This window comes from Sciurus carolinensis, chromosome 2, assembly GCF_902686445.1.
Source record: "Sciurus carolinensis chromosome 2, mSciCar1.2, whole genome shotgun sequence".
In the NCBI taxonomy this organism is placed as follows: Eukaryota; Metazoa; Chordata; class Mammalia; order Rodentia; family Sciuridae; genus Sciurus; species Sciurus carolinensis.
In genome coordinates this window covers 12,249,654-12,255,653 of record NC_062214.1, presented here as the reverse complement: position 1 = coordinate 12,255,653, position 6,000 = coordinate 12,249,654, and positions in this window count along the sequence as shown.

Genomic DNA, 6,000 nt, shown 5'->3' with positions numbered 1-6,000 from the left:
GGGGCAGGGCCCAGTGGTTGTGCCCTTGGTCTGAGGCATCACCCTGGGTGTTGGAGGGACAGGGGACATGGGGGTCCCTGAGCCCTGGTCCTCTCAGGCTGCCCTCAACAGGGGCTTCTCTGGGGAAGGGAGTAGTGTCCTTGTGGGCCCTCGCCTGTCCTTCAACTGCCCCCGTGGCTTAGGGACAGTGGGCTCTGGGGTCCCAGGAGGCGGGTGTGCTGGCCTCGCACAGGCCCCAGGGTGTGTGGCAGGGAGAGGTGGGAGGGACCTTGCTGTAGAGGTCAGAGTGGGGAAGGGCAGGCCTGGGTGGTGGCAGCCCAGAGGCCCCGGGGACGCCGCCTGGCCCTGCTCTCTTCCCTGCGCCCGCCCGAGGGAGCCTGGACATGAGAGATGGCACGTCCCAGAGTCCCCAGCAGCCGGGCTCCGGGTGCGAACCCGGTTCTGCTGATCCGCCCTCTGGCCTGGGTCTGGGGGTGAAGTGAGGGGAGGCCTCCCGCTGGCTCGGACCCTGCTCTGTGCCCGGAGGGGGGCTCGTCAGGCTGAGGTGTCGGTGGAGCCCTGGAGGGGACACAGCGGTGGGCTGGGCAGAAGACGCTGCCCGGTGGGGCATCGATGCCTCCTGGGCCCGGGAACGGGGGTCTGGAGATGCAGGGACCCGAGGTCCTGGGCCCAATCCTGTCACTGTGTCCTCTGCTCGGGAGTCAGACCCCCGCGGGAATGCAGCTCGGGAGGGCGGGGTTCCTGTGTGCCCAGGCCTGTGCCCAGGCAGCTCCTGGCTCGGCGTGAGCTTGTCGACTCGCTAACGTGACGAGTGGGTGCGGACGGCCGTCCTATCTGTCCCTCCCTCCAGCGCAGCGCGGGGCCTGGCCATCCCTGGGGTGAAGGACGGAAGGACCCCAGCCCGGCCACGCCTGCTCCTCCCCTGTCTAAGGCCCCGCCTCCAGCATCCCTGTTCTCTGGCCTTCTCGGGTGGCTCTGGCCCCAGGACCCTGCTCTGCTTCCACAGCCTCCCCCGGGGCTGAAGAGCGTCCCTCCCCTCAGCTGAGGCCTCCAGCTCTGGGCAGCTGGGCCCGCATCCAGGGTGAGGCCTCCCTGCACCAGCTGTGCTCCTGGGGTCCTGCTCGCCAAGCCAGGCCGTTCCACCACTGGCCCTCCAGGAGCGAGGTCCCTTGCAGCCAGGCAGGGCCGCTTGGGCCAGTGCTGGGCGCGGCCTGGTCCCCCAACACGCGGCACCTCAGGACAGGAGGGCACGGTGTATTCTCTGCAGGCGGCAGCTGCTCTCAGGCCCCGCCATCAGCACCCCTCAGAGGCGGCGTTTCCCGTCACGGGCACAGTGACCGCCACAGGTCTCCTCCTTCAGTGTCCCTTCGGTGCCTGGTGCATGCAGGGGCCCTGGAGCCCAGGAAGGGCAGAGGCTGTGTGGACGCCCCGTCTTGGTCCTCTGCCTTCCCTCTGGCCGGATCCTGCCCGGAGCCAGTGCTGTCCTGGGGGTCGACCTGGGCCCCATGACGTGCTGGCCATGCTGGTGTGGGCTGCAGGTCATCTGCCCCGCTCACGGCTGCCCTGCTGGGTGGATGGTGTCTGGAGCTGCCGCAGGGCCTGCTGGGCCCTCAGTGCCCCGCCTGTCTCCTGGTGCAGGGACCCTGGCCACCCAGAGTCGTCTTCTGGGGACTTTGCTGCTCATGGAGCCGTGTCCTTCCTGCTCCTCACTCTCCTGTCCAGCCTGGGTCCCCCTGTGCCCTAGTCGCTGCTTCTGTGGACGTCCATCCCTCCAAGTGTGGCGTGGGTTCCTTGATTTTACCTTCCCTGATTCCGTGTCCAGGGGCAGCTGTGAAGGACAGTGCTTACAGGTGACTTTGGAGCAGCACGGGGTGATGTCACCGATGCCCTGGTGCCTTGCCCATCTCTGCCAACGCTGCATCAGCACCGTTGCTTAGCAACCCATCCCCTTCCCCTGCTCCCTCCGACCTCAGCTCCGCCCCCGCTGTCCTGAGCAGCTGTTGCCTCCTGGTCTTTCAGTTTGGGGCCCACACTCTCCAAGCCCGGGTGGCTTCTTAGGATGGAGTCCTGAGCTGTGCAGGCTCCTCTCCCCGGGCAGCTCTCGTCCAGCTGTAAGGTGGGCTTCCCAGCATGGCGCCGCAGTGCAGGGACCTGCGGAGGAGGCCTGTTTTCCTATTTTATGGATGGGACGGTCAAGGATCAGTCAGGAGAAGGGAGGTGGTCGGCAGGTGTTTTGGAAGGAAAACAGCACCATTAGAGTAAATGGTGACCCTAAGGCCACTGCAGAAATAAAGCCATCCCCCCACAAAGAGGGCTGCGTTCTGTTCCAAGCTGGGCCTCCTCTTTCTTTGGTCAAAAGGACGATAAACTAGGCTTGGGCAGGTGCTGAAGGCCCATTAGCACCAAATCAAGAGGTTTGATTCGAGGTAAGTGGAGGGACTGGAGAAGACTCTGTGGGATCCAGGGCTCCTATGTGCTAGGCCGTTTGCCCTGTCAAAGCCTCTCTGTTTGCCTTCGGGAGCCTGGAGCCAGGAGGAGGAGCTGGCGGGGAGCAGCACGTAAGCCTGAGGCCCGAGGAAGTCCCGGGGCTAATGAGTGGTGGAGAGAAGCCAGCGTCCTGGGAGCCGGAGGCGGCTAAGGGCTGGGTGAGGGGCAGCCCTGCAGGACCCAAGTTCTCCAGAGTTCTTCTGGCCGGGAAAGCCGGCACATGCACGAGTCCTGGTTAGCATCCAGGAGCCCAGGAAAAGGAAGAGGAGGAAGACATTCAGCCAGGCCACGTGCCACCCAGCACGGCATCTGCCCCTCTCTCCAGCAGGTGCACAGTGCCCGCCTCGAAGCTGCGCTTGGGGAGTAAGCGGAGCCTTTGAGTCTGCTAGCTGGATGCATGTGTCCTTCCTTTGGCAGGGATGCCTGGCCAGCCCAGGGACAAGGCTGCAGTGATGGGCAGTGGCAGCTGCTGTTGTCTCCTGGGAGTTCCCTGGATTGGGTTTCAGAGGCCTTGCCAGCCCCGAGGACCGCAGCGACGCCCTGGTCAGAGATCTCTCTCCACCTGCCCCTCCCCTGACTGAACCCGCTGGCTCCCCATCTATAGACACAAGTCCCCAAACACAAAGGGGGTGATGGTGTAAGTGACTTACACACTTCAAGCCCCTGGGCCACGGCGGGGAGGGTCCACTATCCGGGCTCTCTGAAGAACAGTCTGAAACCTCTCGCCAGGAGTTGAGCCAAGGCAGAGACGAGGTGCAGCCAGAGCCTGGCCTTCCGGCCGCTTGCCTACCTGCCTGGGCTCCCAGGGCCCAGGGGGGTCAGGCGAGCCCAGTTCAGTCAGTGACGCTGCTGGACAATTGTGCCCCCTGGATTCCAGGCTGACCCTGCTCTCCCAGGAAGCCACCGACTGCAGGAGAGCGTTGGAGCACGCGGAAAGGCCTGACCATGCCCAGCCTGACCAGAGCTGGCAGGTTGGACGGACAGCATGGGGGGCCTGGGGGTGAAGTCCAGGAAGTGGGCAGAAAGCCAGCTGGGCATAGACACCAGGGAAAGGATACCAGGGTGTATCCGTGTTCTGTTTCAACTGGGCAACTGATTACCTGGGCGGACATACTGGTCAAAACTCACTGAACCGGACACTTAATGGGTCGTTATTGGAAGGTTCCCCAAAGGCCGCTGTCCCTTGGTATCTATGGGGCGTGGGCTCTAGGACCCCCCATGGATACCACAATCTGAGGATGCCCAAGTCCCTTATGTAAAAAGACCTAATATTCACATTTAACCCCACCACCTCTTCCCTTGGTCTTTAAATCACCTCTGGATTAATAATAATACCTAATACCATCAAACACAGTCACACAGGTCATACTATATTGTTTAGGGAAAGCAACTGGGAGAAAGTCTGTACATGTTCAGTATAGAAATAATTTTTGGTTTTTTTTGCGGTACTGGGGATTGAACCCGGGTCCTTGTGTATGCAAGACACACACTCTACCAACTGAGCTATATCCCCAGCCTCTAGAAATAATATTTTTTAAGATGTGTTTTCAATCTGGGGGTCACGTGAATCCGAGGATGTGGAACTCGGGGATGTGGCTGGTTGTCACTCTCAGAATTTGAAACTAAAATGAGGGTTTCTGGTCAACCCAGGAAGGAAGAACAGTTCACACCAAAATCTGGGACATGGCTAAAGCCAGGCGGTGCTCAGACGGAAATTCGTAGTCCTAAATTGCTCCAGAGATTCAAAAGAGCAATGGTCAAGGTGATTAAAACATGGAAACACAGAGGGCACAATACGCCAAGATAAGCTGGGGAGAGGGGATTAGTAAAGGAAAGAGCCCAGATCCGGCGTGCACATGGCCAGCATCTAGAGAGTGCGCTCGGGGGCTGCTGATGTCATGACGCCTCTTTGGAAATGATCTTTCCATTTCAGGAGTTGGAGGGTTTATGTGGGGGTGAGGCCAGGAATGGGCAGGGCTGAGAGGCTTCTGGCAGCCGGGAAGCAGCCTGAGGCAGGAGAACCTGGAAGCTTCCAGAACAGTCAGGTCTGCCTGGCCCACCCCTGTGCTCCTTCTGGGCTCCAAGTGTTCCTTTTCCTTCTCTAAACTGAGACAGGCGTCTGGAGGTAGCTCTGCCCTGCCTTTGGGTCACACAGAGCAGAAATGAAATCTGGAGAGATTGGATTCATCTCTGTGAGGTCCCACGGTAACCGAAGAGATCTGGGCTCAGGGGTCTGGGAGCATTGCTGCTGGTCGGAGAGGTCAGGACAGGCCCGCCCGCAGGGAAGGTTTCCGGGATCAAGCGCATGGGGGAGTGGGGAATAACTCTGGGAGGGGGACGGCCAGCCCAGCCAGGGGCCTTGAGGGACCTTGATGGGACTTGACAAGAAGGAAAGAGGCGACTGCCATTGGGGACTTGGAGCAGTAGAGGCCAGGGTAAATCTCCATGGGAAAGAGCCAAGAAGGACTGGTTTTGGGGTGAGTGCACCAACACCCCCAGGGTCTGGAGGCTCCCCTTTTGGGACACTCTTTCTCTTCCTCCTCTAAAGGGAGAGATTTTTCTACTCCACTGGTGTCGAAAATGTGGGCGTGCAACACACATAATAAAAGTGCCCGTTCCTCAGGGCTCACACCTGTGGATCGTCACCAGGTGAGCACACATGGACCCAGATCCTCCATGGACAGACGGCATCACCTGTGTGCAGAGGCCATCTGAGTATCTCTGGGACAGCGGAGACTGGAGCCCACAGAGCCTTGGGCTTGTCCCTGCTGTTTCCCGTGAGTACTCCCCGCACATCTCTAGGAGCCAGACTTCTTGGAGGTGGGACCTGCCTAGGTTTTTAGGGTTTAATTTCGTCTTGATTTTATCCTACCAGGCAACAAACGCTCCAAATCACAGAGTGTGATGCCAGAAATCTGGAAATGATCGGTACACTTTTTAAACCACCAGAGGACAATCCAGCCAGGGAGAGGGCCCCGGGGGCCCTGAGAGGAGGGGCTCGGCCAGCAGCAGGGAATGGCGGGCTCACCGTCCCCGGAAGGTGACAGTGGCTTGGGAGCGGCTTCCTGGAGAGAGCTCTGCACAGAAGCTGTGGAGTGGGGCTGGTGAGGGCGACGGGCCAAGCGTGGGCGCTTTACCAGTTTATGGGTGCGGACGGAGAACGTCTTGCTTCCACGCAGGATGAGCCCGCTTGTTTCCGTCACCCCAGTTCTTTCTCCCACTGCTTCCTCTTTCTCTCTGGGAAATTTGCCTCGATGAGGAAAATGCATTATGATTTCGGGAAGCTGCTACTTTCTCATCCTCCCCTGTGAACTGCTGAGCGAAGAATCAATTTAGATTTTTGCAACGTTGGGGCCCCTCATTAAATCAAGCCCACGGTCTCCCGGAGGCCCTGGTGAGTTAGTGGAACGCCCTCTCGCTCCGGACGTTCCTGGAAGAAGGCCTCCCCAGCCTTCTGCCGTGGGCGGCTTCAGGATTCCCGCTGGCTGTCACAGGCTCTGGACCTCGTGCCTC